Source organism: Hemicordylus capensis, chromosome 4, assembly GCF_027244095.1.
Source record: "Hemicordylus capensis ecotype Gifberg chromosome 4, rHemCap1.1.pri, whole genome shotgun sequence".
In the NCBI taxonomy this organism is placed as follows: domain Eukaryota; kingdom Metazoa; phylum Chordata; class Lepidosauria; order Squamata; family Cordylidae; genus Hemicordylus; species Hemicordylus capensis.
Window position 1 is genome coordinate 78318193 of NC_069660.1, and position 14501 is coordinate 78332693.

The following is a 14501-nucleotide window of genomic DNA, read 5'->3' on the forward strand; positions in this document are numbered from 1 at the left end:
AAGGGGAGGCGGCTGCCTGGGGCCCCCCACGCCTCAAGGGGCCCCCCAGAGGCAAGTCACATGACTATATATTGTGAAGTGTGTGTGTGTGTGTGTGTGTGTGTCAGCGAGGGGCCCATTTTAAATTTTTGTTTCTGGGCCCACTCCAGCCTTGTTACGCCCCTGCTTCTGCTCTTCCCAGAGTGGCTCCATCCTGTGTGTGGCTTGACTTCCAGAGGTGCCATACACCTGTTTATTTCTGAATCAGGAGTGCTCAACCACTGTGAAAGTAACACCCTTCCTGGACGTGACAAATGTTTAGAAACTTCACAGCACTCCTGCACTACATACACAAGATCACACCTTTTTACTCAACATTAATCATGCTTGAAGAAGTGCCAACCCAGGCTGAATACTTATACCTGCAATTTAGAATTCCATCTTCACTCATCAGTATGCATTGCACAAATAGGGGAGGGGACATCATGCTATTATTCTCCCTGACCTCCCTGGTTATGATAGGAGTACAATGAGCTGGTTACATGCGTAAATAATACACATAAAGTTAACTTAAGCATGTGCTCCTAGACAGAAAGAATTAGAGGACTGAACTGATGAACCTCCCAAAATCCAGCCCAGGGCCTTGACCAAAGAACAAATCTGCCTTTTCAAAAGCATGAGATCTCATTTAACACAGAGCTGCAAAACTTCAGCCTGCAGCTGATGTTGGGCTACGAAGCAGTCTTCTACTGAGTCAGACCATTGGTCCATCTAGCTCAATATTGTCTCCACAGATTGGCTGTGGCTTCCCCTAACTTACAGGCAGGAATCTCTCTCAGCCCTATCTGCCAGGGTGGGAACTTGAAGCCTTCTGCGTGCAAGCATGCAGGTGCTCTTCTGAGATCAGCCCCATCCCCTAAGGGGAATATCTTAGAGTGCTCACATATAGTCTCCCATTGAAATGCAAATCAGGGTGGTTCCTGCTTACCAAAGGGGACAATTCATGCTTGCTACCACAAGACCAACTCTCCTCCCCTAGACTACAGTTCTCATCCCTCTCCCATAGACTACAGTTCCCATCATCCTATGGTCAGGGGTGATGGGCATTGCAGCCCGACAATAGTTGAACTGCAATCTTGATTTAACAGAAGATTTAACAATCTTAGTCCCTGCAGTCTTGATTTAACAGAAGAACCTCTTGCCTTCAGGAAGCTTACAATAAAAAGAGGCAGGCAGTGCATCTCTCAATTGTCAGAGCAGCTTTTCAGATAATCTGCACATCACAAAGCCAAAGGCAACAAGATTACATAGCCAGCACACACACCTAATTGCTCTGACTCACATTTCCTTCAGGAGGTCTTTTTGCTCTTCTCAAATTCAGTTTACAAGAGACACAACAAAAAATGATGTGTCACTCAGAAGCCATTTCCATGCAAGCCACCATACAAAAAGCTAACTTCAGTCCAGTTCAAATTCATTTCCTCTTCAACCAAATCCAACTTAGTTTCCTTAGTTGCAGTTAGTGTAGGATACTGTCGGGGAGGGATAAGTGCGTAAGGACTCTCTGCGGCTACATCTACTCTGGACTATCAGCTCCTTTCAACCAGGAACTCAGTTCCAGGAAGCTGCTAATTCTATGTTTGTCGATGCCATGGAGGTGAACAGATCTATGGGAAACTGGTACAATGATGTCAAAGCCTGTTTACACTGGGGTGGATATTAAACTTATCTATAGCTAAAGACATTTTGACTTTGCTTTGGATAGTCATGGAAGTGGACAAATGAAACAAATTATGTGTAACATATGGCTCAATCTAGGGCTAACAGTGCAACTGCGCTGCAGTGCTGGTATAGATCAACTACATCAGCATGGTCCACCAGTACAAGGGGATTTAGGAACAATCCTGTCCTGAAAAGTGGGCATAATTTAAGGATAGAATTGTGCTGCAATTTATCTAGAATGATGATACAGATGGCATTAGAAATCCAGTATACTCAAGCTAAATGACAATCATTTGATTGTACCCCACCATGCCTGGAAAGGCCAATCTATGAGTTACCTTATTTATTATTATTATTTTTAAAGGTTTCCATACCAATTTTCTCTTGTAGGGCCCAAGGCAGCTCACAACAAAAATATTTATTTAAAATATTTATACCCCGCCCCTCCAGTACACTACTGCTTGGTGTGGCTCACAACATTAATAAAACAGATACAATGTAAAACATGAGTCTAATAAAATAAAACCAGATAAGTTAAACAATTGAAAAGACCAGGTTAAAACAACAATTAAATTACATTTTTTTTAAAGTATCATATAAAAAACTATTTTAAAAGCTAAAAACTGAGAACTATAAAAACTAAAGAACCTACCAGATATGAGCAGCAGATAAAACATTTAAAAGCCTCTTTAAATATATATATATATTTTAGTTGTTTCTTAAAAACACTGAGGGAGAGAACATGGCGGAGCTCTTCGGGGAGGGTTTCAGCAACAATCACTAGAGAGATGCTATGCTGGGCTGAAAAGGAACAGTTGCTCTCCTCCTGCTGAATACAAGAGAACTGCCACTTTCCAGTCAGAACACTCCTGTTCCTCCTCCCTGTGGGCAAAATGTACCCAGCTGGAGGACACCTGAATAGAGTTATAGTGTTAACTGAATTTCCACCCATCCTTTCAACTTCTCAAAAAGACAAAGATCTCTCTTCCTCAACAGTTACAGAAACAGAATATTAAAAGACCTTCCCAAATACAATAGCTACAATACTATATCTTACCAAAAGATCCATCTTTATTTATATCTATGTAAGCCACTTTAAGCCACCTTATGGCGTAGTGGGGAAATGACCTGCCTAGCAAGCAAGATGTTGTTGGTTCAAATCCCCGCTAGTCTGTTTCCCACCTATATTGGTCAGCAGCGATATCGGAAGATGCTGAAAGGTATCATCTCATACTGCATGGAAGATGGCAATGGTAAAACCCTCCTGTATTCTACCAAAGACAACCACAGGACTCTGTGAGCACCAGGAGCTGACACTGACTCGAGGGCACAACTTTACCTTTTACCTTTAAGCCGCTTTGAAAAGCAGTATATAAATATTCATCATAATCATATTGCACAGACCAAAATAATCCCAGTCTTCCTGGCCGAAACTGATGATATACATCCCTTTCAGCCAGGTTTTTGGCCCAGTTTTGTGGCTGAAACTGCCCCAATTGCCCTAGTAAATGGCTGCTGCTGGGAACTGGACAAGGGAATGTGGCCCTGCTTCTTCGACACGTCTTAGTGGCTTTCAACAACTTTGATCACACTATCCTTCTTGACCACCTTAAGGGGATGGCAGTGAATCAGGAGCGTAACATCCAGTGTGCAAACAGGTTCGAGGAACCTGGGCCTCCATGTGTCAGGGGCTACGCCTGTTGCCCCAGCCACTCCCCGGTGTCGGATGTCAGCAGCTCTATTTTTTAGAGGTTTCAGCCAGCGTTGAGTTCCCAGCCTGGCCGAGAACGCCTCTCCCTGCCTTTGAAAGCAGGGAGAAGCCATCCCAGACATGCTGGGAGCCCAGAGTTCAGCAAATTTTATTTCAAACGGGGGTGTGGCCCATTTGCTATCACTGCCATGCCCCCTGCATCTGATGACAGATGCAGGGGGAGTGCTGGGGGTTACTACCAGCAGCCTGGACAAAAGCCACCGGCATCCTCGGTATGCCACTGCAGTAAAGGACATCATTTTTCAGGGCTCTGCCCATTCATGGAGGGCAGGTTGCAAATGGTGATGATGGAGAGCAACTGTTTCATGCCTTGGCATTTGGCATGTCACTAAGTTCCACTCATCTCTTTGACGGTTGACTATAACCTTGATATATTTATTCACACAAGCATGTACACCTAAGACAGGACAGACTGCATATCTTCATATTACACCTAGAGACACATATGGACAGAACAGCTAAAGGCCTCTGCGAACGTCAAACAAAGAGTCAGTAACAGAGCAATGAATGGAACCCAGGTTCTTCCATGTCTTGCTACCATTTCTCCACAAAACCTCTTATCTAGACCTTGGTTTTTAAATCTGCAAAACAGAGAGCAAAATCCTCCTCCCTAGTCTCAATTAGAATTTAGAAACTCACTATCCAAACTCGTTTACCAGGCTGCCCAAGTTTCATTCATTGGGAGCCTCATCTCCACATTAAAAACTTGTTCTGGGGCTTGTATTGCAAAACATTGAATTTTTGTTTGTTTTGAAATAGTTTGGATCTTGGGCATTAAACATCAGTTTCTCCACTCCTATGAAAACCAGGCATGGCTCGAGGAGAGGAACGTTTCTCTTTTTCCACTTCCTTTCCCCATTCCTTATTGTTATGATTTGCAAAAGAAAAAGCAACTAAGGTTCTGCAGTGCTTATCTATATTCTGAATTGATATCGGGCCATATACATGTGGTAGGTAGGGGTTGCACAACCCTAACCCTGAACACACACACACAGTTTGGGGGGGGACACACATTTTTTAAAAAAAACATTATTATTATTATTATTATTATTTTGAAAAATAACTCACCGCTGCTGCTCCGTGGGGCTTTTCCGAGGCTGAAGAGGGGTCTCCAGAGGTTCCCCCTCTACCCCACTGGCCTCCATTACTATCCAAATCACCTGGTTCAGGAGGTCTTCAGCCCGTTAGGGTCCTGCCCTCCGTGGTAGCGGCCATTTTGGAGGCTCCTGTGCATGCCCAATGGGCCTCTTGGAATTTGACCAAACATGGGTTAGAACCCATTTTCAAGATTACTCCATGGCTGTGGGGACGGCAAAGAAATGTTTTTTTCTCCACCTTCATTGCATCTACTCAGTGTGGGCCAGCAGAACATTTTCGTGTAGCAGTTATTGCTTCACACATCCGCCTGTGAAATGGGGGAGGAACCATCTATAGCCTGCTGTGACCAGTTTGCGTGCCAATTTGCAGATAAAGTCATTCATATCTGTACCAATTTAGATACCAGGATTTTGGCAATTCCAGCAGATGTGCCTCACGTACCATCTGGCCCTACTGTGTTGGATTATTTTCAGTTGGTGCAGCCGGAGGATGTGGACAAGATCTGGGGCAGCGTGTAGGCAACGTCATACACTCTAGACCCTTGCCCTTCATGGCTAATAAAATCCCAGGGAGGGTATGGACAGATGGTTGGAGGCTATGATCAATGCTTCATTAAGGGAGGGCAGGATGCCATCGTGCCTCAAGGAGGCGGTGGTGAGACCACTATTTTAAAAAGCCCTCCCTTGACCCCTCCAACCTGAACAATTACAGACCTGTTTCTAACTTTCCCTTTTTGGCAAGAGGATAGAGCGTATGGTGGCATCTCAGCTGCAGGGGGTCTTGATGATACATACGGATTTTCTAGATCCTTTTCAATCTGGCTTGCATCCTGGATATGGGACTGAAACTGCCTTGGTCACCCTACCTACACTGGGAGCTTGACAGGGAGAGTGCAACCATGTTGGTTCTGCTGGACCTCTTAGCAGCATTTGATAGCTCCAGTTTTGTCATTAAAAAGCCAGACTGCAATTTGCTAAAATGCATATTGACAAGCTTCTTGGAGAATGTCCTTTGGACAGATGAGACAAAACTGGAGCTTTTTGGCAAGTCACATCAGCCCTATGTCCACAGATGAAAAAATGAAGGTTTCAAAGAAAAGAACACCATACCTACTGTGAAACATGGAGGAGGCTCGGTTATGTTTTGGGGCTGCTTTTCTGCGTCTGGCACGGGGTGCCTTGAGTCTGTGTAGGGAACAATGGAATCTCAAGACTATCAAGACATTCGGGAGCGAAACGAACTGCCCAGTGTCAGAAAGCTCTGTCTCAGTCGCAGATCATGGATTCTCCAACAGGATAATGGCCCAAAACACACAGCTAAAAGCACCCAAGAATGGCTAAGGACAAAACATTGGACTATTCTGAAGTGGCCTTCTATGAGCCCTGATTTGAATGCTATCGAACATCTATGGAAAGAACTGAAACATGCAGTCTGGAGAAGGCACCCTTTAACCTGACTCAGCTGAAGCAGTTTGCTTAGGAAGAGAGGGCCAAACTACCTGTTGAGAGGTGCAGAAGTCTCATTGAGAACTACAGGAATCGCTTGTTTGCAGTGATTGCCTCTAAAGGTTGTGCAACAAAATATTAAGTTAAGGGTCCCATCATTTTTGTCCATGCCATTTTCATTTGTGTTATTATTTGAAATATTCTGTTACATCAAAACTCTAGAGCAAATTTTTTGTTCAATGCAGAATAAACAATGATTTTTGTTCAATGCGGAATAAACAATGTGCCAATTACGTTTGTCAGTTTCAAGTTATTTCAGAGACAATTGTGGGTTCTTCTTTTTTCGTGCAGGGGTACCAACACATTTGTCCATGTGTGTATAAAGGTTTTAAAACTTTTTAAAAGGGATATATTATTTTTGTATTTATATATATCTGTACTTCTTGTATTTTAGTTATATTGTAAACCGCTTTGGGATTATTTTGATGAAAAGGGGTATAGAAATTGAACAATAAATCAATAAATAAAATAAACTATTATGCTTTCCTTGGTTGATTTCTGTAACAAACACAGGCAATAGGTTTCTATGGTGAACAACAGGGGAGAGTGGCAAAGACTTACCACTGGCCCTAAACTGACAACTTCACTGTGAATCACTCCTATCCTCAAGGCTTTCATGAGAAAAGCTTGCCAAATCTGATTTTCTTAAGCGATGTCAAAACATCCGTGCCACATTGGAGTAAAAAATAATTTTGTAGATTGCTTCCTTATTGGAACAAGCCTTTAGGCACTAAAAGTAATTTAAATGAAAAGTAGCCTTCTGGACTGACCCCAAAAGATATTTAAAAGTGTTAAAAGGCATAGTTAATTATTAATCCACAGACAACAGCAGCAAGACATAAGTGGTAAAGCAAGGAGCTGTTCTTTAGGGACTTTGTATATGATCCATTTGTTGCACATTTCTATTTCACAGCAAATGTACAATAAACCAAATCTATTTCTCATTGTCTATGGACATTCTGCAGTCAAGACTGCATTTCTGATAAGGAGATATCCTATTTCCCCAGTTCATAATTAGCAATATTTGAAATGTATATCTAGGAATATGCCATTCTTTCCCAAATGGGAGTCACTATATCAATGAACACATAACATGGAGTAAGAATGTGGCTGCATGTATTGTGGGTGCCCACTAGACATCGTTGTGCCTTAACTAGGGACTAGCAACACAGCTGTTCCTCACATGCCTGCACCATGCTGTGAACGTTAAGAAAACAATAATTAACACAAATTGGTGAACATAAACATCCCCGCACCCTTCTTTCTCCTGCAGCAATGCCCTGTCATCTTGAAACTTTGGGAAACTTCTTCTGAGGCTTGGTTTCCTTCTGGCTGAAAGGAACACCACATGGAGAACTGCAGTATGATGGCAGTGATCCCTTCAGCCTAGGGGTGAAGAGATGTTGGCTCAGTTTATCAGCCAGACAAAATATTCCCCTCGGCAAGCTGTGTTGACACATGGGTCATCAGGACTTTTTTCACACATCAGGCATCATTTTTCACTCATCACAGACTAGTGGGTTTCTGCAGCCCTGCCTATGGTTGGTTCAGCATAATGTGTAATTTTTATAATCTTGTTTTAATTTTTTCTATGTGAACCGCCTTGTGATTGTTTTTATGAAAGGTGGTATATAAATTTATCAATAAATAAATAAATAAATAAATGTATGTTCTGCCAAAAGCTGTGAACCAGCTCTCATAATGAATGTTGGAGGAAGTGGGGAGGGGGAGAAAGCACAGACTTGCAAAAGCTGCTGATTAGAAGCAGAAGATAACAGGAAGATGTGTGGGGGAGGATACCACACCTCTGCAGTACTCAAACCACAAAGAGGAGTGCTTTCTCAAGCTCAGAGGAGGCAGAAATCCCCTGGTTACTGCACTGGGGCCTCTTAAGGCAGCAGGTGAACAGTAAAGAGTTCCACACACTTTCCACCAAACCCCTACCACCAAACCGAATATAGGAATCTAGATTAGATTATTTATTATCATCATCATCATCCATTCATTCATTCATTCATTCGATTTCTTTCCTCTCCTTCAAAAATGGCTCAGGGTGGTTTACACAGAGAAATAACAAACAAATAAGATCCCTGTCCCCAAAGAGCTCACAGTCTAAAAAGAAACATAAGACAGACACCAGCAACAGCCACTGGAGGTACTGTGCTGGGGGTGAAAAGGGCCAGTTACTCTCCGCCTGCTAAATAAAGAGAATCACCAAGTTAAAAGGGGCCTCTTTGCCAAGTTAGCAGGGGTTTGGCCTTTCCTCCAGATGAGTGTTCCTCGTAAGGCCTGGGGGGCAGTGGCAGCCCCCATCAACTCTAAGTACAGCCCCCTGACTTATTGTTTATTAGTCTGTGTGAGGCTCCAGCCAAAGCTGAATACTCTGCACAGCCAGCCTCCCTAGCAGCAGGTGCAGATGGCCATTCTCACTGTGCAGTCCTGTGCTTTGCCCTGCGCTCCTTCAACGGAAATGGAGCCCTCTTGAGCTCCTACATCAGGGGTTCCCACCCTGTGGGGCTCCAGTTGTTGCTGAACTACATCACCTCCAGCTACAATTTATTGTGGCTGGGGATGATGGGAGTTGTAGTTCAACAACATCTGGAGTAACACAGGGTGGGAACCCCTGCCCTACATCACTTTGGAAGGCATGCACAGTGCTGAAAAGCATAGCCCTTCCCACTGCTTATAAGAAGGGCCTCGTAATGCAAATGGAGCAAAACAATACTTTTTAAAGTGGTAAGGTAAGGTAAAATGTGCCATCAAGTCGACTCCTGGCACCCACAGAGCCCTGTGGGGTTTTTTTGGTAGAATACAGGAGGGATTTACCATTGCCTCCTCCTGTGCAGTATGAGATGATGCCTTTCAGCATCTTCCTATAGTATATAGTACCAGCTATATACCATATATATAGTATGTATATATATATGGTACTATATAGTACTAACAGGGATTTGATCTGGCAACCTTCTGCTTGTTAGTCAAGAATTTCCCCGCTGTGCCATTTAAGGTTATTTTAAATTGGTGGTCCCCTTACATTTAGCAAGGGGAGAACAATTGCCACACCCAACCCCAGCACACCCTCCAGTGGCTGTTGCTGGTATCTACCTTGTGTTTCTTTTTAGATTGTGAGTCCTTTTGGGACAGGGGACTATCTTATTTATGTATTTATTTTTCTGTGTAAACCACTTTGAGAACTTTGGTTGAAGAGCAGTATATAAATATTTGTAGTAGTACTTCATTTCTCTCAAGGAGGTCAACACAATGGGAAATGGCTTTCACATTGAAGGATTTTTTGTCAATGTGGCCCCTGTTTGAAAAATAGTGAAGATCACTGCTCTAGATTCAGCTGGTGCAGTCAAGAAGACTCCTTTGTTGGGTAAGTTTGGGTCTCTCCATATCACTGTCCACACTTCCATAGAAAACCAGGGAGAGAAAACAATGCCTTTGCTTTCACTCAAAGGAATGCTACAGACCCATTGTCTTATGAAGATGGATGGTTGGCAATACCAACAGGGGCGGAGCCACCATTGGGCGAACGGGTTCAAAGAACCCGGACTGCCGTCAACCAGGGGCCACACCTCGCAGCCCAAACACCCCACCCCTGCGTCTGAAGTCAGACGCAGGGAGTGCTGGTTTAGCTCTGGAGCGGGGCTGCATGCTGCCTGAAATGAGTTGACAGATGAATTTGCTAGGGCTCTCGGTAGCCCGGGCAGGAGGGGGAAATTCACTCTGGGCGCCTCTGGAGCCAGAGCCATGCCTCCGTGCGCGTGATGTCACGCACACAGGCGTATGTGGAGGGGGCTGCCAAGCAGGGCCAGGCCCAGGCCGCCATTCAGCTGGCTCAGCACCTGAATACCAACAACTAGCATGACAATAATGCTCAAATGAAGTAACACCACCAATGCTCTTCCCTCAGTTCCACCAAGGTTATGCAATCACGTATATGAATGCCGACGTGTAGATCATTCTCAAGAATCAAATGACATAAGCAGACCATAGTCTAGCAAGGCTTAATTATTAATTTTTTCCCCTTGCAATCAATGAAAATATTCCACCAGCTGAATTCAGCCTTAATATGAAAAAGCCTTTCAGGGCTTTTAACATCACATTTCCTCCCCATTTAATGGAAGTGTGTATATGCAGAAGAAAAATATCCCAGGAGAATGTGTCGATGCAGAGGATAACAGAGATAGGTCACAAAACAAATGCTTCCACACACTTGTTGCAAAGCAGTAACTGAGGTGTGGCAGTTGAGGAAATGGCAGGGTTGTACTGCAAGGAAAAAGAGGTAAATAATACAGGCCTTGACAAATTTTCTTTGGATCTAGGCGCCAGCCCAAATATGGAGGAGCCAGACAATGGACACTTGACAAAATTACTTGACTTCATGATAGGCACTTGGAGGGGGAGAGTAAAAGGGCTTCTCATTATTCCCTTTACAAGTAACCTACTTAGATCAGAAACAAGGCTGCCTGGGACAAATACAGATTTTATTAAATAACTATCTCTGAATATCCTAGTCTAGGTTAAATTTCTAGTCTCATGGTTAAATTTCTAGGTGCCACAGCTCCTTAGCATTTGGAATTTATCAAGGCCTAAAGTAATATATATAGCTAATGTGATGAGCTACTTAAGTAATATACAGAGATAACATGAAGAGCTCCAGGAAAAGGCTAGATGCATACTCCATGCTGGATTGTACAGTACAGAACCACACAGTGTTCAGACACAGTAATCACAATGTGGCAGGTAAGGGAGTTGTATGTCACAATTACTGGCTGACACACTGAGGAAAATGACTCAAAACAGTCCCATTGAAATTAAAAGGACAAGTTAAGCAATGCTTAATTTGTCTTTTAAATTTCAATGGAACTATTTTGAGTTATTTCCCTCAGTATGTCAGCAACAGAGGTCCAAGAGTGCTTGCAACAGTACTGAGATCATTTGCTGAAGAAAATTTACTGAAATTATCCTTCCTCGTCAGTAACTGACTGAAGCTTTAGTTGGATTCCCTTCCAATCCCCAGTCTGAAGGAACCAGTTGTCTTGCAACTGAACAGTCTCTCTCTCTCTCTCTCTCTCTCTCTCTCTCTCTCACACACACACACACACACACCTCCCGCGTGCACACACAAACCCTGCCCATTGCCTTTCCATGTATTGTAAGACATGATGGGGCCATATTTAGAGTTAGCAGCATCCACCACCCAAAGGTCCTAGCGCTGCTTAGGAAAGGTTTAGAGGCAAAGCTCAGTTTGATAAACCAAAATACTGTATTTTGGTTTATGAAACTGAACTTTGCCTCTAAACCTTTCCTAAGCAGAGCTAGGACACAAAAGAACTCTCAAGGAGTTTAGATCTAGAGCCAAACATTTTTCATTGAGACTAAGAGAGAGGAGTGTATACTTCCTCACAGCAGGAGTGAATGGCATGTGGGAGGGAAGTGGGGATCAAGGCCAAGGGTGCAAGAGAATTCAGGCAAACTTTGTCTATACTTAGCTCTAATAAAAATGCTAGAACCATGAGAGTCTTGTGTATTTTGGGTTTCCATGGAGCTAGGCTGCAGGCTTTTAATCCACATGCAACTGACAACATCAAGGAGGAGACACACTCCATTCCCCCAGAGAAGCAGGAACTTGCTTTTAATTGTTTTGTTGCTAGAGTACCACACTTCCAGGAAAGTCAAATATCAATTAGGAGGTAGTGGTGACAGAACCCAGCTTAAACAGAACCCTACAGCTGTGTCTTTTGAGCTTGGCTATATACTTGTTGTATCAAAAGGTATGCCATCTGGGCTGGCCACTAAGCAGATAGGGATCCATCTGTATTATCAAGCAGTAGTCTAAAGCATCCCCAGTGTGTAGAATGCATTAATGATTCACAACTACAATACAGGCCCCTCCAGGAGGTTGTTCCCTGTGCTTACTCTAGGAGAGGGCTTAAAAGAATCCCTTTCACATCAATCTCCCCTTAATGTGTTCCCCACTCAGGTAGGAACATGTAAACAACTGAGAAGCTACTCCACAGCCCATCTCCCAGTGGAAACTCTATTCCTGACCAGCTACAGTTCTTTACTGGCTCACACATCTGCCCCACCTTCTACTGTATAGGTCAAGATATGAACCAATATTTCCTGTTTGCCTTGTCTCCCAGGGTTTTTTCAAAGCAGGATAAGAAGCAGCAGCAGCAGCAGATGGGCTTTACTGCACTTGGACCATTAAACTGCCTGAGCTCAGGAGGAAGCATACACAAGAATCTGTCAATATCAGCTCCTTTAACCCAGGTGCAATGTTATCAGAGCTGCAAAGCCAAGCCCAGTTTAAGGCATCTGCTGTTAAAGGGTACCGATGACATCACTTCTTCACCTGCACACATTCAGATGTGCCCTGATGAACTTAAGGAGAAGAGGATGCTTGCCATGGTGTTTGCTACAACAGACAAGGAGGGGGGTTAGAAAATATGGTAGGATCAGTGAAGAAATAAGGTGGAAGGATACAGCTGCTATATCCTTTCTCAGTGTTGGGGCATTCTAAAAGTACTATATAGGCACCATCTATGGACTGAGACCAAGCAAACCAACCATGGAACTGTCAATAGGAGCATAATAGGCATCCCTCCAGGGGCTGCTGGTGGTGTCTATATTATGTTTATTTTTAAGATTGTGAGCCCTTTGGGGCAAGGGAGCCATTTCATTTGTTTGTTTATATCTATGTAAACCGCTTAGGGTACTTTTGTTGAAAAGCAGTATTAAAATATTCATAGTAGGCAGAAGTTCAGCTGCTGCAGCTTTTCTTGACATGGAAATGCAGTGATAGGGAGGCATTACCATCAATTTCTGCCTGCCATACAACTGTTAAAGGTACAGGAGCCCTGCAAAAAGGGGCTGCGGGATGCTGCCATTCATGTTTGACTTTTAAAATGAAGAAGTGACAAGACTAAAATCCACCTGAAAGACTTGCCTCTAAATACTAGATGGGCAGTACAGCAGTAAGAAAAGGGACTTTGCACATGCTCAGAGGCACTTGCTCCTCTTATTACTTAGTGGGATACAGGAATAGAAAAACTAGGGTCCAAGTTCTTCCTACTCATCCGATTCTAAGAGGACAGAGATACAGAGAAATCATTTAACAGATTTACAGATATCACTTTAAAGCCAGCTCAGCAGCATAAGAAAGAACCCCTCTCAGCACTGGGGCACGTGGGCCAGAAAGCTGATCCTTACAATCTGACCAACAGCGTCGTCCCAATCCGGTGGCACTACACTGCTGGATCCATCCAAGAGGATCCCTTGGAAGGTCGTGAAGGAGGTTGGCATTCCTCGGGCTCTCGGATCACACACACTTTATTTGGTGCTTCCAGCTACGATGCTCTGCCTATTCCTCTTCGCTTTTCAAGTGTCCTCTATATACTCCTGAGTCTAGAGCTTCGAATCTCACATCCTTTAACCGAAGGGGGTCGGGCGGGTGAACAACCGTCTTGCCAAACTCCACCCCGCCCCGGGCCCCGCCTTGAAGAACGATTGCTCATTCTGGCCAGCCGCCAACCCACAGGGGAGGGGGGCGGCCTCTGCGGGAAGTTGTAACTGCAACTCTTCCAGCGCCGCTGTAAGGCGTCGCGGCGGAGGCGTCTTTCTCTATGGCTTCATCTCCTAAGAATAAGAGGATCAACTTCTCCAGGCTCTTTGTTGACCAACCTCTTGCCTAGCCGGGTGGTTAAGCTGCCTGCTCCCTCCCTTCTCCAGGTCGGACCCAACTTTTACACCCTCATCGACTTGGAGGAGAGGACTGGAAACGCCACCCATCCCGGGAATGGAAACAAACCTTCTTCCTCTAGTCTCTGCCTTGGAACAGTTCCCGTGAAACATTTCGGCTATGGCTGTAATTGGGGATGGAAAGAATGAACTCTGCACATGCCTAGCGGTACCCTCTGCCTTATTATTGGCACTTGGCTTGCATAGTTCAAGGCTGAGCTCTGGCCACTTGCCAGTCAGTCAATACAACACGATCACTTACCTTCAGAGCTGTCCGTCCTGGCTCGCAGCCGGCGGCGCACGGGGTCTCTCCACTTTCTTCTTGCCTTACCTCCTGGCAGAACCAAGCGGGGAGCAAGAGGTAAAGGCGCCACTGACAGTGTCCGGCCCTGGGGCTCCCGAACACACCCCGGCAGTGAAGTAAGCGATCAAAGCACCCCTATTCAGCTGGTTTGCTTCCGTTCCTTTGCGCTCTGCTTTTTCCACCGCCAGGGCTTCTCTCTCTCTCTCTGATGGGAGTGGCTCCTGCTCAGGGAGCACCCCCAGCGGAGCCCCGTCTGCACTTCTGGGCTGGAAAGCGCGGCTGTTCCATAGTCTTACCCTCGGGCTCAGCGGGGCGGAGGAGAAGAGGGGGACAGGCACATCGCGGACTCTGATTAGGTCCTGGCGATTGCAAA

General features: G+C 44.6%; 1 protein-coding gene across 3 annotated transcripts in view; it reads right to left on the minus strand.

Annotated features, from left to right (window-relative positions):
- MICAL1 (microtubule associated monooxygenase, calponin and LIM domain containing 1) overlaps positions 1-14223 on the minus strand; it is a 71874-nt gene extending 57651 nt beyond the window's left edge. Inside the window, exons 1-2 of one of the 3 annotated variants that reach the window (XM_053243496.1) lie at positions 14087-14212; positions 4541-4772 (exon numbers count right to left, since the gene is read on the minus strand). The gene's annotated coding sequence lies outside the window, so the exon portion shown is untranslated. Of the gene's footprint in view, positions 1-4540; positions 4773-13296; positions 13547-14086 lie in introns of those variants that run through there. The other 2 variants (XM_053243495.1, XM_053243497.1) reach the window with 2 other exon arrangements.
- Between the last annotated feature and the right edge of the window lie 278 nt (positions 14224-14501).